The 26,906-nt window shown below is 44.1% G+C and overlaps 2 protein-coding genes across 5 annotated transcripts in view; one reads left to right on the plus strand and one right to left on the minus strand.

Annotated features, from left to right (window-relative positions):
* NAA35 (N-alpha-acetyltransferase 35, NatC auxiliary subunit) overlaps nucleotides 1-19,398 on the minus strand; it is a 356,679-nt gene extending 337,281 nt beyond the window's left edge. Inside the window, exon 1 of the mRNA XM_033927824.1 lies at nucleotides 19,134-19,398. The gene's annotated coding sequence lies outside the window, so the exon portion shown is untranslated. The remainder of the gene's footprint in view (nucleotides 1-19,133) is intronic.
* Nucleotides 19,399-19,483: 85 nt separating this feature from the next.
* AGTPBP1 (ATP/GTP binding protein 1) overlaps nucleotides 19,484-26,906 on the plus strand; it is a 325,031-nt gene continuing 317,608 nt past the window's right edge. For 2 of the 4 annotated variants that reach the window (XM_033927782.1, XM_033927801.1), the window contains exon 1: nucleotides 19,485-19,615. The gene's annotated coding sequence lies outside the window, so the exon portion shown is untranslated. Of the gene's footprint in view, nucleotides 19,616-26,906 lie in introns of all 4 variants that reach the window. The other 2 variants (XM_033927773.1, XM_033927792.1) reach the window with 2 other exon arrangements.

A 26,906-nucleotide genomic window follows, 5' to 3' on the forward strand; every position in this document is an offset into this window, starting at 1 on the left:
TCTTAAAGTGCACTACTGTATTATTTCTGGCCAGATGATTAAGCTCATTGTTTCTGTCTTTTCCTTTTCCACCATGACCAGCATTCCTCCCTTTAGCATCCTATTCCATCTGTCCCACTGTTCTCTCTCTACCACCACATCCAACATTTCTCCCTCTCATCTCTCTGTTCTCCATGCATCTTTACCTCATTCCTCTACCACCACCATAATTCTCTCTCCCTCCCTTTGCCCAGCAATTCTCCTCTTTCTTCTCTCCCTCTCATTCAGACACCCATACCCAACAATTCTCCTTTTCTATTCCCTTCCCACCTCAGGATCCATCCCTTCCTCTATCCTACATCCCAAGTTCATGACCTCCCTCCTTCCTTTGTCCAAAGTTCATGTCCCCTCCTTCCCTTCTGTATACCAACGTGCTCCCTTCCTTCTTCCCTCCATTCTGTGTCCCAAGTTTGTGCTGTTCTCCTGTAGTGTGTACCTGTCTCCTGTCAACCTCCTCCTCCATCCTTTTAGGCAGCCGCATTTGTTTCTTCACAAAGCTGCAGGTAATGGTTCCAACATGCTGCCTATGACTGACCTAGAAGCCTTGCCTCTGACACTTCTCTGATGGCAGAGGGAAGGCTTCCATGTCAGCCGTGGGCAACATGTTGGAACCACTGCCTATGGTTTGTGAAGAAACATATGTGCCGGGGGTGGGGGGAGTGACATCATCCAATTGATGGCTGCAGGACCCAGATCAGAATCCTACAATCATGCTCTTCTGCTGACATCAAGCCCCTGAAAGTGTTTCTCTGACTCCTATAATGATTCTTTTGCCTCCGGGATGAAGAAAGGAGCGGAATTGGCGAGTTTTGTTCACCAGTCTGGTGCAGATCTCAGCCCTTGATAAGATGGCAGCATAACATACTTCCTCTATGCAGCGTGCAGCCGTGGATACAGGCTCGAATATGGAGCACCCTTTGGCAGATGACCCAATGGCGGATTTTTGCTTATTACTGAAAGATATCAAAGCTGTTCACTTTGAGTTAACTACTCTCGCCACAGGCCTGCGAGGTGAAATTACTGAGTTGGGCAATAGATTGTTGGACTCCAAATTGCATCTCGAGAAACACCAAGAGGCTATATCTATTTTGGAAGCCTTATTCCAGACCTGTAAAGACACTAATACCTTACTGGTATCTTCTCGACAAAATAGAAGATCTATAGAATCACAGAGAAGCAACCTTCGTTTTTGGGGAATCCCTGAAATACCTGATTACATGGACTGTGAGCATACAATTCAGAAACTGGTGATAGCTTTGCTGCATAACACATCCCACTTGGTAATCCTGAGCATGTGCTGATTGAAAGGGCACATCAGACACTGGGCCACTCCCGTATGAATACCCCTCGTGATATTATGGTGTGCTCATGTGAAAGCCCTATTCATATGGGACACATCCCATAGAGATATATCAAGACCTGGCCGCCGCCATGCTGCACAGAAGGGGAGAACTTAAACCATATATACATTTCCTTGTTGAGAAAGGCATTAAATACAAGTGGTAACATCTGTTTGCACTTGCTTTCTATTTGGAGGGCAAATTAAAATGTCTGCGCTTAGTGGTGGAGGCAAGAAAGCTGTTTCCGGAGGTACAAGCTCCTTTGGATAAAGAACAAACTGGCATGGCTTCCCAGCCACGGTGAGAGGGTCTTCTACAACTTCAATCTAAATGGCTACGCATACCCAGACAAAAGGCTGTCTCATTCGTCAGTCTTCTGACATCCAGCTTCCCACAATGAATGCCCATGGAAAGGGTTGAGAGACTGCTGTGTATTTTTCAGACTGGCTGATAATTACTCATTTCACTCTTGGTGGGAACTATAGCTCTGCTGCTAGCTCTTTGGAGCCTATCCCACTCATTGCTTTGGGTGTTGAGATAGCTGAACTGGGTCCTAGGGATGGGGACTTTTTTTCATTTTTTTTCATATCCTTTTTTGCCTTTTACTTTTCCTCTCTGGTAAACGCACCAATTTAAGTTGGTACGCTTGGTCATCCTGTTGGTGTGCTATTAGTTGGGACTGGCTGAATTTTATCAGTCCCTTCTCGTGGAGTCTTCTCTGAAAAGGACCAATCCTGCCAAAGTTTATGCCACTGTCCCTCCTGGAAGAGAGGGCAGGATCATGAACAAGTTTGGTCATTGTTTGTATCAAAATTCTCTTATGGCAACTAGAGTTTTGAATTACAATTTTATTTTCACTTCTTATTTCAAGCATTTGGTTAACATTCTGCCTTAATTTTGCAAATATATTCCTCAACATCATCTTCCAGAGTTTCAGCATGTGACTACCACTCTGGCTCAATTCTGCATGCATCTCCTTCAATCTTCCTATGATGCATTTGAACTTTCCTTGAGGGTCACTGCCTTCTCAGTGGCAATGCACTGGCTTGCCTGGCTCCGCACTGTAGACATGGACCCTAATCTTCAAGATCGTCTGGCCAACATCCCTTGTCAGGGCAATGAATTGTTTGATGACTCCATCGAGGCAGCTACTAAACGATTGTCTGAACATGAGAAATCGTTTGCTTTCATCATTCGACCTAAGCCTAAGCCTTCTACCTCTAAAGGCTTCAGGCCTCTTCCATCTTACCAGAGGCGTTTTCCACAAAGAGCAGCTCACTATACACAAGCGCCTCCTAAGAAACAACCACAACAGTAGCAGCAAAGGCAGCAAAATCCTCAGACTCCTGCTGCGCCTAAGGCCTCTCAACCTTTTTGACCATCTAATACAGAACATAACCTCCATCGTTCTGCCTCTGTCCTCTCCCCTTCCCATTGGAGGTCAGCTCCATCATTTTTACCACCGCTGGGAGATCATTACATGAGACCTCTGGGTGCTGTCCAGTGTTCCCGCTAAGCTGCGCTGGGGTGCGCTGGCGCTCAAAATATTACCTCGCAGCGCACAAGTTTCTCGTCACAGCGCACACAGTGTAGAGCACAGTTCTTCAACCGCCGGTCCGAAAAACAAAATCTTGCCGGTCCGCGAAGGATTCGGTCCCCGCCGCAACGAAAGGCCGGCGTCAGCTGACTTGCAACTTCCTGTTGCAGTCGCTGTGCCGGGACTCCTGCCTTCCACCGCGTTTGCCTCCTGCCTTGTCTCCGCACCTCCAGACCAGCAGCGGCAGCTGTGTATGCTTTTAACTTCGGCACAGAGCTGCCCCTAATCAATAGTTTAGCGCGGTTTCATAAGGCAGCCTCGGGGCCTTTGCTAGGCCGGCCCACATCGCATCATCGAAGCGGGCCGGCTATCAAAGGCCCCGAGGCTGCCTCATGAAACCGCGCTAAACTATTGATTAGGGGCAGCTCTGTGCCGAAGTTAAAAGCATACAGAGCTGCCGCTGCTGGTCTGAACTCTTGGGCCGCTGAAGGAGGGCAAAGAGCAGCTGTCCTGGAGGTTTCCCTTCCTCTTGCCTTTGCAGGTCCCTTTTTTCCACCTTTTTTTTTTTTTCCTTCAAACGGCAACGGGCCCCAGCATCGACATCAATCAAGTAAGTTCCACTGTCAATCAAGCGGTTCTGCTCGGCCAAAGCTTCCCCTGTGACATGAGCCACCCTCAGGGGAAAGAAAGTGACCCACAAAGGTGAGGGGAAGGGGGGCAGATGATGGAAGTTGGGGGGGAGAGAGAGAGAGAAGGGGCAGATGATGGAATGGAGGAGATGAGAGAGAGAGAGAAGGGGACATATGATGGAAGTGAGAAGAAGGGAGAGAGAGCAGAAGGCAGATGGATGGCAGTTGAGAGGGGAGAGCAGATGCTGAATGGAAGTGGGGAAAGAACACATACTGGATGGAAGGAGGAGATAAATAAAGGGGGAAGAAAATAGTAAGATAATGGAGGGGTGAGGGAAAGGGGTGACAAGCTGTGTGTAGACACAGTGAAAAGAGGGAAACGGGACTAAATAGTAAGAAAGAATTTAATTTAGATGGAGGCAGAAAATAGAGAAGGAAGACCAGAGAAGAAAAGGGAAGAGAGAGCAGAGAATGATCAGATCTGAGTGGAGGAAATGAGAAGAGAGATATGCTAAAAACCACAGGGGGGAGGGAAGGATAGAGATGCCAGACCATGAGGGGAACAGAAGGAAGATGATGGATGCTAGACCAAATTGGGGGGTGGGGGGGGGGGCAGGAGGAGAGATGGCAGGGAAAGACAGACAGTGAATGGAAGGGGCAGATGCTGGACTGAAGAGACAGAGAAGGTTATCATGCTGCTGTACCGGGCCATGGTACGCCCTCACCTGGAGTACTGCGTCCAGCACTGGTACTTTAAGAAGGACATGGTACTACTCGAAAGGATCCAGAGAAGAGCAACTAAAATGGTTAAGGGGCTGGAGGAGTTGCCGTACAGCGAAAGATTAGAGAAACTGGGCCTCTTCTCCCTTGAGCAGAGGAGATTGAGAGGGGACATGATAGAAACATTCAAGGTACTGAAGGGAATAGACTTAGTAGCTAAGGCAGGGAGAACGAGAGGGCACTCTCTAAAGTTGAAAGGGGATAGATTCCATACAAACGTAAGGAAGTTCTGTGGTAGAAAGCAACATATTTATTTGGCTCATAACTTGCTGGCGCCCGATATTTTTAGCTCACAGTGAAAAAAGTTTGCTCACAACACCCGCCCGCTTAGAGGGAACACTGCTGTCTATCCTCAAGAAAGGATACTCTCTTCGTTTCCTCCAAATTCCAATAGATCTTCCTCCAAGAGAGTATCCTTCCAATTAATCACAGCCCACACTTCTTCTTCAGGAAGCTCAAGCTCTACTTCGTCTCCGTGCCATTGAGGAAGTTCCCTTCGAACAGCAGAGCAGAGAAGACGGGCAATCTGCGCCCTATCTTGGATCTCAGAGCGCTCAACACATTTTTAGTCAAAGAAAAATTCCGAATGTTGTCTCTGGCATACTTATATCCCCTTCTAGATCAGAATGATTGGTTATGTTCTCTAGATCTCAAAGAGGCTTACACTCGCATTCCCGTTCATCCAGCCTCTCGACAGTTCTTCAGATTTCAGGTGGGAAATCTGCACTTCCAGTACAGAGTGCTACCCTTCGGCCTGGCATCATCTCCAAGAGTCTTCATCAAGTGCCTAGTTGTAGTAGCAGCAGCTCTGCGGAACCATGGTCTATAGGTGTTCCCATACCTGGACGACTTGCTCATCAAAGAATCAACATCTGAAGGGGTTATTGTAGTGACCCAACGGACTATTTGGTTCCTCTAAAGTTTGGGGTTCGAAATCAACTTTCCCAAATCCCAGCTACAGCCCTATCAAACTCTACAGTTCATCGGAGCTGTCTTGGACACTGTACAACTCAGAGCATTCCTTCCTCGTCAACATCAGGATGCTCTTCTTCAGCTCTGTCACAAAGTGTCTTCCCTCTCTTCGATTTCAGCAAGACACATGATGGTTCTTCTAGGTCACATGGCTTCTACCGTTCACGTGACGCCTTTTGCCAGACTTCACCTCAGAATCCCTCAGTGGACCCTGGCATCTCAGTGGGCTCAGGCTTTCAACCCACTCTCTCAACACATCAGAGTGACTCCTTCATTGAGACAGTCTCTCCACTGGTGGATGCTCTCTTCCAATCTCTCCAGAGGTTTACTGTTTCAAACACCCCCTCATCAGAAGGTCCTCACGACAGAGTCTTTGACCTATACATGGGGGGCTCATCTCGATGGTCTCCGTACTCAAGGCCATTAGTCCAGCACGGATAGTCAATGTCACATCAATCTGTTGTAACTCAGAGCGATCTTCAATGCTCTCAAAGCTTTTCAGCATCTTCTTCACAACCAGGTAGTCGTCATTCGGACAGACAATCAAGTGTACTATGTCAACAATCAGGGAGGAACAGGATCTCTCCCTCTTTGCCAGGAAGCTCTGAAGATTTGGAATTGGGCAATCCTTCACAACACCTTCCTGAAAGCTGTCTACATTCAAGGAGAGAAAAACTGTCTGCCGGATAAATTGAGTCGTCTTCTACAACCTCACGAATGGACACTCAATTCCTCACCTGGCATCACATTTTTTCTCAGTGGGGAACTCCTCAGATCTCTTCGCATCTCCCCACAACAACAAACTGCCTCAGTTCTGCTGCAAGATATACTCCCCTCACCGACTGGAGGCAGATGCTTTTTTCCTGGAATGGACGAATCGGTTTTTCTATGCATTCCCTCCATCCCCTCTCATACTCAAGACACTTGTCAAGCTCAAACAGGAACATGCCACCATGATTCTGATAGCTCCTCAGTGGCTCTTGGTTTTCCCTTCTACTTCAACTCAGCAGCAGGGAGCCATTACTTCTATCAGGTTTTCCCTCTCTGTTAACACAGAGTCAGGGGTCTCTACTTCATCCCAACCTGCAGTCTCTACACCTGATAGCTTGGTACCTCTCAACCCAACTGCCACTCTACAGTTTTCTCAATCTGTACAGAACATTTTAGAGACTTCTAGGAAGCCTACTACTAACAATGCTACAATCAGAAATGGACTAGATTTTCTGCTTGGTGCACCATTCATCACAAGGAGCCTCAATCTACCTCCTTGTCTTCAGTTTTGGATTACCTGTTCCATTTGTCTCAATCAGGCCTCAAATCCACATCCATTCAAGTCCATCTCAGTGCAATTGCTGCTTTCCATCAATCTATCGAAGGGAAACCCCTTTCTGCTCATCCTGTGGTTTCCAGATATATGAGAGGTCTTTTCAATGCTAAACCTCCTCTCAAGCCTCCTCCAGTGGTTTGGGATCTCAATGTTGTTCTTGCTCAATTGATGAAGCCTCCTTTTGAACCAATGGCTTTGGCTCATCTGAAATATCTCACTTGGAAAGTGATTTTTCTCATTGCTCTCACGTCTGCTCGCAGGGTCAGCGACCTACAAGCTTTAGTTGCAGACCCATATTTCACAGTATTCAATCATGACAAGGTGGTCCTCCGTTCTCATCCTAAATTCTTACCTAAAGTGGTTTCAGAATTTCATCTCAATCAATCCATTGTACTTCCAAAGCCTTATTCTCATCCTGGAGAAACAGGTCTTCATTCTCTGGACTGTAAGCATACTTTGGCTTTCTACTTGCAAAGAACTAAGCCACACAGATCTGCACCTCAACTTTTTGTCTCCTTTGATCCAAACAAGTTGGGACATCTGATTTGTGGCTTGGCCTGAAATTGGACTATCTCCCTAGCTCTGTAACATTGGCTTCTGGAACTTCTCTACAAATCGAATTTTCTGCCAAGATTTTGGGAGTCCTTTTCGATTCCTCACTCTCTTATAAGGATCAGATTAGCTCTGTGATCAAGAAATGTTTTTTCAATCTGCGTATGCTGAGGAAAGTCAGACATCTTTTCCATCAACAACATTTTTCCATTCTGGTTCAGTTGATTATTTTATCTCATCTCGACTACTGTAACGCCTTCTATCTCAGTATTACAAAAAATTGTCTTTCTAGATTACAATTGATCCAGATTGCTGCCAGATTGATTTTCAGGAAATGTAAGCTTGATCATGTGACACAATTATTTTTTAATCTTCATTGGCTTCCCGTGTATTTTAGAGTCCAGTTTAAATGCGCTGTGTCATTTTCAAAATTCTCTTTGGTATCTTCTCTCCATTAATCCCTCTATCTTGAAATCTTTATAGATTCTCTTTTGCAAGGGGCGATCAACAATTTAAGCTATCTTGTCCATCTAGTAAAGGTATCAAAAGAACCAAAGCTTTTGGTCAATCTCTATTCTTCAAGTTCACCCAAATTTGGAATGATCTTCCACTTTTCTTGCGAAGTTTTAGTTCTCTTTCATCCTTTCGCAAGTCTTTGAAAACCATTCTGTTCACCAAACACTTTGGTAATTAATTCCTCTCCAACTTCTGTTATGTTACTATTTGCTTAATTTAATTACTGTCTTATATTTTCACTACCTTATCTAATTACTGTAAACCGAGTTCAGCTTTCTTGGATTGAAGACTCGGTATACAAAACTAAACATTACTTTCCAAGCCCACCATCTCCAACTGGTCAGCTGTTTGCATCTCTTTCTGCTATGCTCAGGCTAGACTGCATCTACAGAGTCGAGTCACAGCCCATAAAGTCAGAGCCATGGCAGCATCAGTTGCTTTCCTTAGATCTACTCCTATTGAGGAAATCTATAAAGCTGCCACTTGGTCCTTGGTTTATACCTTCACCTCTCATTATTGGCTGGATGTTTTTTCCAGATGGGATGGCTATTTCGTCCAGGCAGTGTTACAAAATTTATTCTTCTGAACCGCCAACACTCCCACCATCCCATTCTGGTTAGCTTAGAGGTCATCCATATGTTGAGAATAGGCTGCCTGGGATAAAGCACAGTTACTTACCGTAACAGGTGTTATCCAGGGAGAGGAAGCAGCTATTCTCACAACCACACACATCCCCTGGATGGCTTCTCTGCTAGCTATCTGAACTGAGACGCATGCCCTGCGTCGGGCGGGAAGGCACTCACGCATGTGCGGTGTGGCAGTTGCAAACTTTCCAAAGTTCTTCAAGTAAGTCTGCTTGCGAAGCTGTCCACATCTGGGCTCCGTGGATGACATCACCCACATGTTGAGAATAGCTGCTTGCTGTCCCTGGATAACACCTGTTACGGTAAGTAACTGCATTTTGATCACTAAATGGAAAATAAAATCATTTTTCCTAGGTTTGTTGTCTGGTGATTTCATGAGTCTTTGGTTGCACTTCCTTCTGACTGTGCATTCAATCTTTCTTTCTGCCTCCTGCATGCTTCCTTTCCTCCAGACCTCATTCCATTTCCCAACCATCTGTTTCTCTGTCCCTCCATGAGTCCAACTTTTCTTTCTCTCTCATCCCCCAGATCAATTTTCACCACTGCCCATTTCTCCTTCTATCACCCCTCTCCAACACCATGCCACATATCTCCCTCCATTACTATGCCCAACATTCCTTCCCCTTGCATCCCCTTCTTCTCCCTCTCATTCTTCTATTCTCCATGCATCTCTACATCACTCCTCTCTATGTCCAACTTTCCTTTTTCCCCTTGTGCACCATCTCTTTCCCTCTCACTCACACTCGGGCCCAAGAATTGACCCTTTCTATTCCCTCCCTATGTCCCAAGTTAGTGTCTCCTTCCTCCCTCCCTCCTATGTCCTGAGTTTGTGACATCTCCCTGCCTTCCAGCCTGTCCTTCCTCCTTCCCTGCCGCGCCGAAGCCTGCCTGCCTCCCTGCTTTGTAGAAGTCTGCCTACCCACCGCCGATTCCTCCTCCCCCTGGTCTGCTGCTGCAACTCAGGGAAGGGAAGGGCCAGGCACATGCAGTGATTGCATGCCGCTGGCCCACAAGCCTTTCCCCTACCTGGAGTTGTGGTGGTAGAGCGGGCGGCAAGCAGCGGCGGTGGGTGGGTGGGCGGGGAGCAGCGGCGACAGTCATTTCGCATACCCTCAACAGGCTGGCCATGTATCCCCTTTGATACATGTACCGCAGGTTGAGAAACCCTTGTGTAGAGCAGTGTTTCTCAGCTTGGTCCTGGAGAACCCCCCTTACCAGTCAGGTTTTCAGGATATCCACAATGCATGTGCATAAACTTGATTTGCATACACTGCCTCCATTATATGTACATTTCTTTCATGCATATGCATTGTGGATATCATGAAAACCTGACACTCAAGGGGGTACTCCAGAACTGAGTAGAGCTAGAAAGATGCAAGTATGCCTCTGTTAGATCCAGAGAGGCAAGGTATTCCTCTGGTATAACCGAGGCAATTATCAATTGCACAGATTCCATGTGGAAGCGAGGGGATCCTGAAGGCTGCATTGACTAATTTTATATCCAAGATTGGTCTCCAGGATTCAGAGTCTCTTTTGGGCACGATGAAGTATATTGAGTTTCTGCCCAAGCCCCGTATTCCCATCTTTCCAGCTCACAGAAAGTTCTTGAGATTCCATATTCTGGACAAGCATTTCCAGTTCTCTGCTCTTCCCTTTGGTCTAGCAACAGCACCACAAACCTTTACCAAGGTGATGGTTGTGGGAGTGTACCTTCGCAAGGTGGGAATTCAGGTGCATCCTTACCTGTACTGACCACACTGTTTCTATGCAGAAGTAGGGAATCTTGAGGACTGTGTTGTCTGACTTTAGATCCAGTCTCCAGTCTTCTGAGTCTCTTTCGCACACAATGAAGTATATGGAGTATCTGCCCAAGCCCCATTCTCCATTGCCATTTGAAAGTGAAATGAGTTGGTGGACCAAATTGCAGAGTACACATGTCCACACTATTAAAATCAACATCACAATTTGAAACTTTCTAGCACTCTTTGTAAAAGTGATCCTTCCAGAACAAGGCTGAGGGCAGAGTAAAGAACCTGCACCATGATTTCCTTTGTTTTGCCTCTTCTAAGAATAAATAATAGACTTGAATTTCCCTCCTGTTAAATCCATCACCTCTAATGACCCCTAAATGCTCTTAAAAACTAAGAATGTCTCCCAATCAACTGCAAAAAGGCAAATGGTAAGAGCCCCTCTTCCTCAAACTTTGCTTTATATACTACAACTCAGTCACATCATCTCCACTATTAACTTAGAGGCATTTCTGCTAAAGCTTACCATACATTAACCGACATTAGTTTATGCTAAGTGCCACATGGGCCATTTGAGACACATTTTATTTAGCACACACTAATATCTGTTGGCACGTACTACTCTTTAGTAAAAAGGCCCCACAATTATTCAATTAACTCTATGAAATCTTGATGTGTTTGATAACAGTTATTCTCACGTAAATGTATGTTGAAATATTTAACTATCAACAACACAATCTACCAACTAAATCCAAAAGTTAACTAAAATGTTTTTGTCCCCACAGTCCACTTAAAATGTGGAAACATTTTATAATTTGAAAATGACTGTTAATAAACAAATGTTCTGAACATTGTAGGGCCATGATTGTCTGTGTGACCTGGAATTTGTTGTGTAAAACCCCTCTAAAACTTATTTAAGTAAAACAGAGGCAGTTTGTTGAAACACATGATACTGCATGTGAGCTGGATGATCAGTGCCTGCCAGCTCTTAAAACTCAGGATCTTGTTCTGTTTTTAGTTTCCCAGGAATAAAGTTGACCTAGGGACATAAGCCGACCTAGTTCAGCCAAATTATGTCATGTTGATTCTGGTTTCTTGGCGGCAGCAGCAGGTTCTCAAGAAAAGTATGTGTATGTTTGGAAGGGGGGAGGGTAGCAAATATTACATAGTCATTCTCTAAATTTGGGCAGCACAACCTTTGGAGGCGTGGCCTATGAGCAGAACAGCGGGCTAAGAACCAGGGAAACTGCTGCATCTTCTGACTTTGGATAAATCACTTAATCTTCCGCTGTCTAGCCTTCTTCAGGGGTCCTTGGAACACAGTAAAAAACAGTCAAATAACAGTAAACCTCACAGAAAATCTGTTGGATGAGTGCTCTGACATGACTGTCTTGCTGGCTGTAAATGCACTCATCCAACAGATCTTCTGTGAGGTTTACTGTTATTTGACTGCTTTTTACTGTGTTCCAAGGACCCCTGAAGAAGGCTAGACACTGCCGAAACACGACCTGTGTAGGGTCTGATCATTGTTTTTATACTGTTGGAATGTGTTTGGCTTTTAGCATATTGTTCAAAACATCAATAAACTTCACCATTTTTAACTCTTGGAAGTCCAGGATCTGGTTCCACATTTTACTTTCATTTTCAACCATTGAGTTGTTTGATTTCATTTTGGATATTTTCCCCAATATGTCCCCCAAAACTCCTAGTGGTTTTAAAAAGTGCTCCTGGTATTCCAGGATTATGCCACTTATTAACATTCATACTTGGTGCCTGTCATGTTGGAGCCCGACCAGAATGTTTAGTTTTATAAAGTCTGTCTGCAGATATCAAAAAGAACTATTAGGAGTCATGAGGAATAGTGCAAAAACATTTTGAAGTCCGAGGAATCAAATCCATTTCTTTAGCATCAAAGGCATCAGTCCCCATGGCTTCCGGAACTGTATCAGACACTGTGAATGCATTGGCATTCACTTGTCTCAACATCAAGCACCCGCTGGGACAAAGTATTCTCAGACCACATGAAATGATTCAATATTAACCTCATCAGCACTTAAGGATACCAGTCCCATGCAATGGATGGATGCCAAGAAGCATCAACAACAGTCAAGTTTTATTTAAAATTTGATATACCGCCTAAAATAATTGTCAAAGCAGTTGACGTGTTTATATTACAAAATTTCTAAAATTTAGGGGAGATGAAATTTATACAGAACAATAAGACTCACGGAACGAGCAGGAAAGGGGGAGAAATACAATGTGTAATAGGATGGAAGTACAAAAAAGGTCAGTAGATTAAGGGAGGGGGGAATGCTCTTTCTTAATTCGTATCAGTCAGTGGAGAGGAATTACATACTGTAGACATCCTTAAATAAGAATGTTTTAAGTTTGTTTTGAATCTGTACATATGGGTCTCTTCATGAAGATGTAGAGGTAGTAAGTTCCAGAGTAGAGAATGACACGGGGACAAATTTTTCCCCATGGAAACTCATTTTCCTGTCCTGTCCCCGCAAGTTCTTTTCCTTTCCCTGTCCCATTCCTGCAAACTCTGTTCTCATCTGTACAAGCCTCAAACACTTTAAAATCATAAGTGTTTGAGGCTTGTGCAGTTAAGGCAGAGCTTACAGGAATGGGGCAGGGAAAGGAACAGTGACAAAACTCACGGGGATGGAAGGGGGAAATTGAGTTCCTGCGGGAACGGGGACAAATTTGTCCCCGTGTCATTCTCTATTCCAGAGGGTTGGTGCTGTAACAGAAAATATCTTTTTTCTGATGGAGTGATAGAATATATGATGTAGTGATGGAGTATTTACAGGATGTTGAATACAGGAGCGGAGGATTCTAGATGAACAGTCGGGAATGATGAGTCTGTCAATGATAATCAGGGCGTATGAAGTTTTTGTTTTAAATGTAAGCAGTCTTCTTTGAAGTACAGCACCAGGAATAGCAGGGCATCAGCATCACTAGCACCCATATCATACAATGTCTTATACCCCACAAATTTCAGCAAGGATTAATTGTGGTTTTCAATAAGATTCCTAGACATATCTTGTAGTTACAGTAAATTATAAATGAATGAGGATCTGGAGAACTACAGAGAAAAGAGATATGTCTTTAACAATTTTCTGAATTAATAGTAAGAAAAGGGTTGTCAGAGACATAATGGCAGGCTATTCCAAACCTTGGGATCTTGATAGTCAAAGGTAGACTCAAATAACTTTTTCAGTGTACTTGTTGAGGTGAAGGAAAAACTTAAAGTGTCATTCTTAAACTAGAGAAGGAGCTTGTGATCTTAATGTCAGATACTAATCCATTAAAGTTCTCTCCATATATAGCCTTATAGACCTTAAACTCAATCTTAAACTGAATCTTTTTTGTTTTCATGGGCAACCAATGTAACTTTTCAATTAGCGGGCTAACCTTCTCAAACTGACTTGATTGAAAAATTAGCCTAGCTCAGTGTCTCACAAACTTTTTTGAGCTGGGGCACTGTAAAGGTAGTGGCCACGGCTTGAGGCACCCTGAAGTGCGCGGACGTCACCATGATTACATTACGTGCATGCGTGACATCATCACACTGACATCCAAGCATACGCAGAGGCCCTCCAGACAGGTCCTGAAATGCCAGTAGGGTGTGCAAGCAGGGAAGTCTAACAAATATCAACTGAGGATCCCCAACCACAGACCTCCCAAACTCCACCCTAGACCCACCCAAACTCTTCCCCAGATCCCACTCCTTTACAAATTGTAATGTAATTTTTTCCATTCATTTTTCATATACACATAATATACACAGCAGATATAAATTCTCAAAACTGACACATTTCAATCACTTTATTGAAAATAAAATCATTTTCCCTACCTTTGTTGTCTGGTGACTTTATTTTTCTGTGCTTTTAACTATGCTTCCAGGATCTTCTTATCCATTGACTGTTTTTCTCTCCGTCTTCACTTTCTGCCTTGCATCCATCTTTATTTCCATTTCTCTGCTGACGAGCGCCGACACTGGCTAGTCATTTCCTGCAGCTGCAGGCCGGATTTGGCCCGCAGGTTGTAGTTTGCCAATGTCTGCTACCTACTAGCATGTCTCCACCTTTCCCTCAAACCTTCACTCCTCCATCAAACTCATATTTAAGGTTATTCAACACTAATCCCGCAACGTTCCTTCTCCGGCAGCCCTTCACCCACGCCACAATTTCTCTCCCGCTGAGGAACCAACGTCAAAAGAAATGCAGTGGGGCGTGTTGCGGGCGATCTCAGCGACAAATTGGAAGTAGAGAAGTGCGCTGAAAAGGTTTGCAGAAATCCCGCAAGGTTGGAAGTAGTTGAAGTACCCCCTCCTTTTCCCAGTACAGCCGCACTTACTCTCTGCTCGGGATAAAGGAGCGAGACTCACATTGACAAATGCACAGGTCAATGTCGCTGCAATAAGTCCGGGCAGAGATACAATGCCGAAATGACAGCCGAGCGGTCACTTAAATTAGCTGTGCGGAACGCTGGGCTAAAATGTGCTGGGGAGAACACTGCATCTATATATTAAAATATTTCTGTTTCAGCAGCAGTTCTTTCTTACTGCTAAAGAAAAGTAGAGCATCAAAGAACTGGTTCTCTTTGTTAGCCTCATCTATATCCGCTACTGGCTTGAAGCACCTCTTCCTGTAAAAGCACCACTCAATGACTTGCTTCTGCTTTCAGAACTCTAGATATATCCAAACAAGGCTGTTGCTAAGACCACATCAGCGAAAATCAAAAAAACTCTGTGGAGTGACGATGTTCCCAAATGGACTTTATTTGAAAGTATCAAAGTTCCAAAGGTACACTAAAATCATCCACATAAAATAATTGCATCCACATAAAAGTAAATAATCCACATAAGAGCCTTAAAGGACCTAGTCCGCTAGGGATACAGGACCCTTTTGTTTTAAGACCACATCAGCAACATTCACAAGACATCTGTAGTACTTGTCAGAAATTTTGGCTGGTGTTGCATTTTTTGATGACAGACTACGCAATGATATAAAGTTCAAGATGGTGGCAAACCTTCAGCTTCCATAATTCACAAATTTGGTGAAATGTCTCAACTGCTCTCTTGAGTCATTGGTCTGGCATCATGTTTAACAAAGAGAACTTACTGTATGTCTTTGGTGTTTTTGACACAAATTGACAAGAAAAGGCTCAACAATTTCTGGTTAAAGATCCTGCAAACTGGAGAGATGATTCAAACCATCAGTATTTGAAGTATTCAGCATCATCAATGACAGTAAACGACTTCACTGAAAGAGCAATTGCCTTAATGCAGCAGTATAATTCAAGTCTCACAAAGAATGAGGAGCAGAAGCAGCAAATTCTTCATCTTGTTGATCAGCCCAGAAAGACCTATCCAACTTGCTCCAAAATCACACTGATGAATACTGTTTGAATGTCAGCATTCGCACATAACAAATATTTTGTATTTACTGTGGATAATGACATTAGTTATCAGCCATCGCATAATAAATAGGGCTGTACATTTAACATGATTAATGTGTTAAGAGAATAACATGTGTTAAAAACGTTAATGTACGTTAACATCCTTTGTCTCCTTGTCTCTACCCTGCCGCTGTTGCCGGCCTCAGTCCACTATAATCCCCTCCAACTAACCTTTTATAGCATGCTGGCAGTGCTAGCGATTAAAGCAAAGCACTGCCCGCAGGCTGCAGTCTCTTGTGGTCTCTTCAGTCCCTGCTACATCAAAACAGGAAGTTACATCAGCCATTCTGATGTAGCAGGATACAACCATCTGCTGCCGCCTGCCACCACCCACCATGGTCTATTATTTCCCCTCCCTCTAACCTTTTATAGTCTACCAGCAGTGCTAGTGATTAAAGCAGAGCACTGCAAACAGGCTCGCTGGCTTCGGTCTCTTGTGGTCTCTTCAGTCCCTGCTACACTGGAACAGGAAGTTACATTAGCTGTTCCAGTGTAGAAGGGACTGAAGAGACCGCAAGAAGCTGGTGTACCCAGTGGTGTAGTGGGGGTGAGTGGCCCTGGGGTGGTGGCACCTCTTCTCCACCTCGCACATGCCCCTTCCCTGGACTTTTTTATCTTTGGTATGAGCAGCCACGAACTTGCTGCTTACGTCAACTTCGGCACTCTCTGATATCACTTCCTAGGTGCGGGTCCCAGAAGTGACAGAGAAAACGCTGAAGTTGAGCAGTTAGATCATGGCTGTTCATGCCGAAGTTATAAAAGTACAGAGGAGAAGGGAAAGGGCGGGCACACATGGCAGGGAGAAGAGTGGGAAGAGGAGGTGGAAAGCAGGAGGTGTGCAAGTGCCCCAAGGAAGACTGCGCCTGGAGCGAACTGCCCCCCCCCCCGCCTTACTGCGCCACTGGGTGAACCTGCTAGCAGTGCTCTATTTTAATCACTAGCAATGCCAGCAGGCTATAAAAGATTAGTTAGAGGAAGAGAAGGAAAAAGAGTGACCAACTCGACCCAACCACGGAGAGAGGGAGGAAGGAAGGATAGATACCCAACCACATAGGGAAAGAGACAGGTAAGCAACCACTGAGGGAGGGAGGAGAGAGAGAGACAGAGATACCCAACCAGAGAGAGAGGGAGGGAGGATAGGATCACAGGAAGATTTGCTGGGAGAAAGAGGTGCAGATGGGGAGGAGGGGTAGGGGTAGGGTGATCTTTGAGAGGACCAATTTTGGAAATAGGGATGGAAAAACAAGGGAAATGGTGACTGAGGAGGGAAGGAAAGAAATGGTAAGCACATTGTGGTGGAGAGAGGGATGGGAGGGAAGAGAAGGTACCCATGGAAGGGAAGGGAAAAGAAAGGAAGGGGAGGGAGATGATGGTATCCATTAATAGCAGCGAAGAGAAGAAAAAAGAAGAGATGAAGACTAGACAGATTTGAAAAGGAGGAAGAAAAATGAAAGTTGATCATGAAAGATGGATATAGCTCAGGAAGTAAAGAGGGCAGAAAAAGAAATTAATAGACAGCAGGGAAGCAGAACCAGATATGCGGAATGAGATGATTGTAAAGATAAAATCATCAGATATTAAAGGTATGTGGGGTTTTTTTTAATTTTAGTTTAGTAAGGGGGTAATGGGATCTGATATATCACTTTTCTGTGGGACAACTGAATTGAAATGTTACATTTTTGAGAATTTACGTCTGCTATTACTAGTCTTTAAGCCCGTTACATTAACGGGTGCTAGAATAGAGTGTCTGTCTGTCTGTGTTTCTTTATCTCTCTCTCCTTGGCCGCTGTGTCCTTCTGTCCCCCCCCCCCCGAGCAAAGCTGTCTGCCCCAGCACACACCTCCCACCCAAAGCAGCCCCTTTTCCCTCTCCCTATCTCTCCATGGCCCCTTCTGTCTCCTCCCAGCACACCCCTCCCCCAAAGCAGCCCCCTTTCCTTCTCCCTGTCTCTCCATGGCCCCTTCTGTCTTCCCCCCAGAGTAAAACTGTCTGTCCCCAGCACACCTCCCCCCCAAAACAGCCCCCTTGCCCTCTCCCTATCTCTCCATGGCCCCTTCTGTCTCCCCCCAGCACACCCCTCCCCCAAAGCAGCCCCCTTTCCCTCTCCCTGTCTCTCCATGGCCCCTTGTCTTCCCCCCAGAGTAAAACTGTCTGTCCCCAGCACACCTCCCCCCCAAAGCAGCCCCCTTTCCCTCTCCCTATCTCTCCATGGCCCCTTTCCCTCTCCCTCTGGCTCCCTGAATTAATCCCCCTGCTTACCCTCCCTCCATCCCGGCGTCTTCTGGCCTGCTCCTCTTCAAAGCAGGCCGCGATCGTGGTGGCCGGCCCCAGCAAACTTTGCAGGCCGCTCCCCAACCCGGAAGCACGCTCCCCCCCAAAGCGATCCCGTGCGTCAGAGGGAACGTGCCACTGAGGCCGGAAAGCGGCCCGCGAGGCCCGCCAAAGCCGGCCACAATCGCAGGCTGCCCCAAAGAGGAGGATCAGCGGCAGCAACAGCAGCGGTGAGCGAGGGCGGGAGGTATGGTCCAGCTTGCTTCGGGTTGGTGAGGTGAGGGCGGGAGGTTTGTTGAGCTTCCTTCGGGTTGGTGAGGGCGGGAGGAGGGAAGTGGCCAGAGTGATCATTGGCCGGGTTCTAAAATGGCCACGATCACACACCACAGCCGCAGTAATCACGCTTTTTTAAAAGCGCATGCGCCACTAACCTTTTATTATATAGGATGCAGGAGGAAATGTGAGGGTTCTTTTATGTGATTAATCATGCAATTAAAATTTTTAATCGATATACAGCCCTAATAATAAATCATTAGGCTAACAAGTCTATTTGCTCACAATTCAGGTTTAGATAGAAAATTAATATAAATTCTGTACTTGTATTTTATGTATTAAATTAAAAATCATTGAGCGACCTCTAAATATTCACTAAAAGGATTATAATTTGGTACAATTACCAGTGGCCATAGACTTATAGGGCTCCTTTTACAAAGGTGTAGCATGTGCACCGGATTAGTGCACGCTAACTGAAAAAATACCACCTGCTTAAGAGGAGGTGGTAGCGGCTAGCGCACACTATTCCACACGCCAAGGCCCTAACACACCTTTGTAAAAGAAGCCCATAGAGATCATGTCCCCTGAACTTGATTTTTTGGATCACCTTAATACATGCACAAAGTCATTTGAAAAATTTTCATCCTTACTACTATGGGTAGCAATATACACTAATGGTTGTTTTTTTTTTTTTAGTATGTGGCTATCAAGACTTACCTACTTATGTCTTCTAACTACTGCAGGCAGCTCTATGCAACTATTTTGTCTAACCGTAATATTCTTCCTCTCAGCTGGCCAGATAACAGCCACTTTTTAAATTTATAGGCCTGTCTTCATAAATTCAAGCTCATAAAGCAATCGGTAAGCAGTTCACTAACTTGTTATGGCTCATTCAGATCTTCCTGGCTTTTAGCCCAATTGCTGAACGTCTGACAGTGTGCAGTCTTTCATTACACAATCTGTTCATATCCCACAGTGCAACAAAGAACTCTTACATGACTTAAAGTGTTTTGACTACTGCTGCATAACCACATACCAGATTCCTTGGATCTTTCACCTGAATTTTAATTTCCGTTTGGCTTACTAACTTCTTCTAAATGTCAGATGATTCAACTGTAGACAGTAGTGGATAAAAAGCGATTGGCGAATGTTGAGATGAGAATTTAGATAAAGGGAATAAAATAGATATTGACACGTGAATGAAAAGCTAATGAGTCCTTCATCCTAAAGAACCTGGCAGGAAAACTCGTTCTAGGTTTCACCGCCTAATGGCCATTCGTTCCGTTTCTCATCCTGCGCCACCCGGAACCCCTCCACCACACTCCGCACGTTTGTCCCGCTAGGCTGTGAAGCCATGCCCTGGGGGCGGGGCGTGCGTGTTGACGTCACAGAGGCCGCAGACAGGTTCCTCGGCGTTCGGGGAAGGTTGTCTGGGGATTGTTTGGCGAATGCTGAGCGTTCGGACCGCTGGCGGCAACTGATAGATCTCCGCTGCGGCCGAGAAAGACCAACAACCAGGTGAGTAGCATCAGCAGCGCCTGCCTCACCTCTTTTTGCTTTTCAATTTGTACGACTCCTTGTTCGATATTCCGGACATTCCTACCTTACTGCTGGGATGTGGAAACTTTAAATTGCACGGTGGACGCGTTGGTGCAGCCGGGTGGTTCTTTCCTCCCCCATAAGCCTTTCATTCGGCGCTTGGGAAAGGACTGAGCAGCAGAAGGGAGGGATCGGGCAGGGCTGCACCGGTGTCAGGCTGGATTAAGGGAGCGGTTTGTAGTGGTAGTTGGTGATTATGCTTTGATTCGCATATTCTTGACATTTGTTTCCTTCCTTCCTTCCCTGTTTTTTTTGACAGCAGCATCCTCCCTGTGTTAGCGCTATAGAAATGATAAATAGTAGTAGATTTGTTAGCTAGATGCTCTCTCTTTGTCCCCGATGTGTGGATTCTGTGTGCAGAGGCCGCTGATAGTTTATGAAGGTGAAGTGTTGTCCTTGCAAGGCAGGGGTTCTCTGAAGGACCCCGAGGGGCACTGTGCCCGGCACTCCCTGCAAAATTGCTGTTTCCCCTGCACCTGTCACAATATTCTGCATTTCACCGGCGTAATTAGATCTTACTTTCTAGGGATTTTTGAAGCGTGACTGTAGGTACTTTTTCTGGAAGATATGTCGAGTACAGAATTTGGTGAACCTGTAGAATACATCGGGGTCCTCTGCAAATTCTGTAGGTCTATCTTATAGTTTTCTTGAACTTGAAACTTGCATTGCCTTGAAAACCTTTTTAAAGGGTATACTCATTCAGCACAAGCCTAGCAGTTAAAGATGTGCATGCACTTTCTGATGGAAGGGTGGGGTGATGAGATGAATGCAGAGACCCAGAAGGGCAGGCTGCAGTTTCTGCAAATGGCTTCATTCTATCTAGAGCAGTGCTTTTCAACCTTTTTTGGGCAAAGGCACACTTGTTTCATGAAAAAAATCACGAGGCACACCACCATTAGAAAATGTTAAAAAATTTAACTCTGTGCCTATATTGACTATATATAAAGTAATTCTCTTGAATAGGAATCAAATAAACACAAATAAAGTATTTTATAATTACTTTATTATGAAATATTAAGTAAACAGAATAGTGAAAAATTATAAAATACTTTATTCAGTGCGAAACCTGGGCCTGTTTGGCTGAACACAAAGCTGATATTCTGGCTGGAATCGAAGAAAGACACACACGTAGCTCTTCGTCAACAGCTGTTCCCTTCACCGCCCCGTCACCGTCACCGCCATCCCTTTCACCGCCCCGTCACCGCCACTGCCATCCCATTCACCGCCCCGTCACCGTCCCCGCTGCATCCATATAAGCCTTAGTACTGTAATATTTAGCTTATTCCTTTCTTATAAATCAAAGTTCCTGCTGCTGAACTAGAGAAAGAGATGTTCAGCTGGCAGGGCTTTGTTTATAAATTTTTATCAACACAACTAATATACTATTTTATCCTAAAGCAAAAAAAAAATAAATAAATATAATTTTTTTTTCTACCTTTGTTGTCTGGTTTCTGCTTTCCACATCTTCTCATTCAATTCCTTCCATCCACTGTGTGTCTTCTCTCTACGTCTTCCATTTGCTGTTACTGTGCCTCTCCCTTCACCCCTCCCCCTCCCCAATTGGTCTAGCACCCATCTTCTTCCCTCCGCTCCCCCATAGTCTGGCATCTGTCTTCTTCCCACTCTGTCTTCCACATTTCCCTTCGGGGTCTGTTCCTCTCCACCCTCCTTCAATGTCTGTCCTATTTCTTTCCACCACCACCCTTCCCTCCCTCATTTACCATCTGTTCCTTTCTACTACCCTTCAGCTCCTCTCACGTGGCTTATCTATCTACCTTCCTCCCTCTTATTTTCATGGCACGTTACAATGTAATTTGTGCAAGCCAATGGAGCCTGCGAGCTCGGTCCCTGTCCCATCCCCACAAACCATCTCGCTTCTGTGCTCCTATTTTCTCCATTTCTAATATCTCCCCTATGTATCTGTCATTGCCCCCTCCCCTGTGTCCATATACCATCCCCATGGCATGTCCCCTTTATGTCTCTGTCCCTATGCCCCATGCACATAATTTCCCCTCTTTCTGTTACCTTCCTGTGTCCAGATTTCCCCTATCTTCCTCTTCCATACCAGTGTGTCTCTTCTTTTCAACCCCATCTAGCTTTTTTCCCTCTTTCTTCCCCCCCCCCCCTTACTTCTAGCATCTGGCTCACCTGCCTGTCCTTCCCTTTCTTTCCTGCTGTGGGTTTTTCTTTCCGTCTTCATCCCCTTGGCCCAGAATCCTTTTCCCTTTCACTCCCTCCTTCCAATTTGAGCCGGGAACACGAGCGATCGCACAGTCCCCGCAGCCACCACTCGCCTGCCCAATCGATCCTACTGTTTAGCCAGCTCTCTCCCTTCGCCTCACCTTAGTTTGTAGGTTTTGTTTTTCGGCGACATGCACGCTTTCCCAAAGAGCCGCGCACGCGTGGCTGCTCAGTGTTCAATCTTCTGCTCTGCTGCAACTTCCTGTTTCCGGTTGCGTCAGAGCAGAAGATCGAAACTGAACAGCAGCGGGGACCGGGGGAGTCTCATGGGAGCGCGTGCGGGACCCGGCCTGAGGCCTAATCAGTGTCTGCACCGTACGGCACACCAGGCAACATCTCACGGCACACTAGTGTGCCGCGGAACAGCGGTTGAAAAACACTGATCTAGAGCAAACAAATCAAAACTGCAGGCTTGTACACGATGCAGGCAAATTTTATTATGACAAAAAAGAAAAATGTCAAAAAAGCCTGGAAAAATAGCGTTTGGCGCGCCAAAAAAATCACCAAAGTGCAGTAAAAGTCCGTCACAGTTGGCGTGCCACCAAACGCTATTTTTCCAGGCTTTTTTGACATTTTTCTTTTTTCCTTTATCACTATGGACCCCTGATGAAGGTTGTCCGAAACACTTGGACCATGTTGGGTCCCCTGTCTGGTAAAAGGTTTTTAGTTAAGATTTATTTGTCATAATAAAATTTGCCTGCATCGTGTACAAGCCTGCAGTTTTGGTTTGTTTGCTCTGGTCTGGTTTTTACTGCTGTCGAAGTTGGACTTTTGGTTCTTTTCATTCTATCTAACCACTCCTTTGACCAAGCGCCCTTTAAGTGTAGATGCTAAAGAAGTGTGCCTTCTCCATTGGGATAGAATAACGGAAAACACCATAAAATTATAGATTTGTAGTTTTCTCGTTGTCAGTGTATGAATGGGGTTAACAGCATTTTCCCTCTAGAATTCAGTGGCAACATGAAAGTGTGAGAACAAATTATACAATCTAGTGAAAATACTTAAAGCAATGTGTTAACTATATTGCTGTTGCCTTTTAAGTAGAAAGAAAGAAAAACTGCTTCCAATGCTTTAAAACTTGTATTCTTAAAGCAGGAAATAGATGGTAAATACACTCATCACTGGAGATATGTAGCTGTTGCATCTTGTGGTATAAAGGCACTACCAGCAAGTATTGTTCGAAGTACTTTTTGATTTTAACTATGTATTTGAATATAGTATTATCAGAATTTATATTTGGGGACTACAAAAATTTTCAAGGGGAAGAGCTAAGGGACATTTGAAATACACAGATAGTATGGGAGCTGTGAGTTACTCCTTGTTCTCCACCTTCACTCCCTCTGCCAATGTCGAGACTTCCATGTCTGGCTATTTTGGTTATTTGTAATGTTAGGAAAGTGAAGAGTTAAGGAACAGGGTTGCTTTTATCTCTATCCTTCTCTTTCACTTCCACTTCCAGACTTTGTTTCTTTCAGCTCTCTGCCCCATATGCCTGGAATAAACTACCTGAGTCCACTCGCCATACCCCTTCTCTTACCTTATTCAAAAGTACGCAGAAAATCCACCTTTTTTGAGAGAGCTTCAACTCATAACCTTACTAAACTACCCTAGCCAGCAGTTTAACCATCTTCTCTTAACTGTAACCCCTACCCTGGCAAGCTATTTGTCTCTTAATTGTATAGATTGTAAGCTTACTTGAGCAGTTAATGTCTTCTTTGTGACTTGTACAGCGCTGTGCACTTCTGGTAGTGCTCTACGAGGGAGTGCGGTAAAGTTCTTGGCCCAAAACGAGCATTATTTTGCCACTGTAGCTGAAAAGAGTGTAGTTTTATTTTGTAAAGTGCCAATTTGCAGAATCATGATGATAAGTGTTGACATTGTTTCAGCTCAGTGATTGAACCATGTCGACAAGAAGTGTGGAATTTTCAATTGTGGAAATCCACACCTTCATGAAGTTTCTATTCCTGCAGAAGAAAACTCCAAAGGAAATCCATGAATGTATGATGCAAACACTGAGTGACCAATGTCCATCATACTCTACAGTGAAGAAGTGGTGTGCAAACTTTCAGCATGAAGATTTTGAGATTGAAGATGCAGCATGGTCTGAGAGGCCTCAAATGATGTTAACTCTTGAAATTGTTGACCATGTCCATGACCTGATTTTGGCAGATCAGCGAATATCATCTAAAACAATTGCTGAGACACTACAGATATCCAGGGAAAGTGTTGGGTGTATAGTCCACAAACAGCTGGGTATGCAGAAGCTGTCATGCCAAGTGGGTGCCCAAATGTTTGAATATTGACAAGAAACAACATTGAGTGGACACTTCCAAGTTGTTTTTGCAGCATTTTCAGGGAGCTGGTGCCAACCTTTTGGAACAGTTAGTTACTGTCGATGAAACATGGTTACACCACTATGATCCTATTTAACATCTTTGTGAGTGATATTGCAGAAGGACTGTCTGGCAAAGTTTGTATTTTTGAGGATAACCAAGCTCTGTAATAGGGAAGACACCCCAGAGGGTGTGGATAACATGAGGTGGGGTCTGATTTAATGCTAAAAAATGCAAGGTCATGCACTTGGGCTGCAAATAATCCAGGAGAACGGTATAGGAGGCGAAGTACTTGGGGGGTGATCTCAGGTAGAAAAGGCGATGATCAAAGCCAGGAAGATGCTTGGGTGCATAAGGAGAGGAATGGCCAGTAGGAAAAGGGAGGTGATAATTTTTATTCCGAGACGCTTTTGGTTAAAATGCCCTTTTAAGGGCCAAGTTTATAATTAAATCTTAATTTTTATTAATAATTTTTTACCTAACCTATTGTTTTAGCCATTGATGTTTTGCCTATCCTATATCAATTGTCGTTCTTCCCTATCCGTCCCTTTGTTGTCGTATGTCTGTGCAAGTCACTTGTTTTCCCTGTTTTAATATACGTCTCAATGTAACTGTTTAACTTGTTTTTATGTAATTTTATCATGTTAACCGCTTAGAAATTAGATTAAGCGGTCAAACAAATATTTTAATAAACTTGAAACTTGATAATGCCATTGTATAAGTCTCTGGTGAGGCTCCATTTGGAATATTGTATGCAGTTTTGGAGACCACACTTTCAAATCGATATAAATAGGATGGAGTCGGTCCAGAGAGCAGCTACAAAATTGGTTAGTGGTCTTTGTCATAAATTATATAGGGACAGACTTAGAAACTTTACTATGTATATTCTGGAGGAAAGACAGGAGAGAGGGGATATGATAGAGATGCTTAAATATCTCTTTGACATTAATGTATAGGAGATGAGTCTTTTCAGATGAAGGAAAACTCAAGAAGAAGAGAGCATATGATAAAGTTAAGAGATGGTAAGCTCAGGAATAATGTAAGAAAATACTTCTTTTCAGAAAGGGTGGTAGATGCGTGGAATAGTCTCCCAATGGAGGTGGTAGAGATAAAGTGGATGTTATAGATAGGCAAACTGGGTGGGCCATTTGGCCTTTATCTGCCATTATGTTTCTGTCCTGAGACAAAACAGTCCATAAAATGGTAGCACTCAGGTTCTCCAAAGCCAAGGATATTCAAGACCCAAAAGTCAACAGGAAAGGTCATGTCCACAGAGTTTTGGGCTCAGGAAGGTGTTGTAATGGCAGTCTTCCAAGGGGCCAACCAGTTAATGCAGAATTCTACTTTAACATGCTGTGCTGATTTAAGGAGGCATTGAAAGAAAAAAGGAAAGGGAATCTGTGGAAACAATTTCTCTTTTTTGCAAGACAGTGTACCAGCTCACAAGACTGGCAAAATGATGGATGTTTTGAAACAGTTGGAGTTTCAGCACATAGACCATCCATCCTACTCACTAGATTTTGCTTAATCTGACTATTTTCTGTGATTTGGAGGTGATTGCAGCAGTGACCAGACATTGAAGTATTTTTTTGGAAGGGTTACAAAAACTTCAGACACAATGTGCCAAGTGTGTTGAATTTAGGGGGAATAATCTGTAAGTTTCATGGCTCCACGTCATTCCCTTCTTGGTTGGGCTGAGAACTTTTCAGCATCTCAAAAATAAATAGGAACAAGCAAACCACAACAAGGTACCTCAAAAAATGCTTACGGCCTCTTTTACAAAGCCGCATTAGCAGCTGCCGTGCGGCAACAGCCCTGAAGCCCTTTAAATCTCTATGGGCTTCAGGGCCGTTAGCGCAGCACAGCCGCTAGTGCGGCTTTGTAAAAGAGGCCGTTAGGTATGTGAAAAAGCACATTAACGTACCATTATACATTTAGTAGTGGCATGTTCAAAATTGAAGGAAAAAGGATCTTAGAAATCCAAACCATAGACTAGTTGACTGTCTATTGGTTATCAATGGTTTTTGTGATATCTTTCATTGATCCTAAAAAAACCTTCAAGGATTTTCAAATTTATCAAATATTAATATTTTAGTTTTTATCTTTTCAATATGTGATCCCATTAAGGGAAAAAAAAAACTTTTAATAAAAAGTGAAAAATCCTTTTATATCCAAATGAGATGTCTTGTAAATTTATATCAATGGCACACAACGGGAACCTGTTTTGCCACTTTGGATTCTTCTGGGTTTGTGTCGTTCTAGAATAAAATCAAAACAAAACTCATTGTAGATTCATAATACACACAGTGCAATAATATTAACAATTGAAAAGAGTACATGGCTTGAAAGAATTCAGAAAAGCTCACCAAATAGTCGCATTAATTCTTAAAGTATAGCTTTCAGAATAATGAAAAAAATGGCACCTTGATCTTTTAAAAAAAAAAAAAAAAATGCTGACGCATGCGCACAACTGCTTCTAATTTGAATGAAAGACACATGCGCATGGGATCACATATTGAAAAGAAAAAAAATTTAAAAATTAATATATTAGAAAATCCTTGAAGATTTTTTAGGATCAATGAAAGATATCACAACCCATTGATAACCAATAGACAGTCAACTAGTCTATGGTTTGG

The sequence above is a fragment of the Geotrypetes seraphini genome, chromosome 1 (genome assembly GCF_902459505.1).
Source record: "Geotrypetes seraphini chromosome 1, aGeoSer1.1, whole genome shotgun sequence".
Classification (NCBI taxonomy): Eukaryota; Metazoa; Chordata; class Amphibia; order Gymnophiona; family Dermophiidae; genus Geotrypetes; species Geotrypetes seraphini.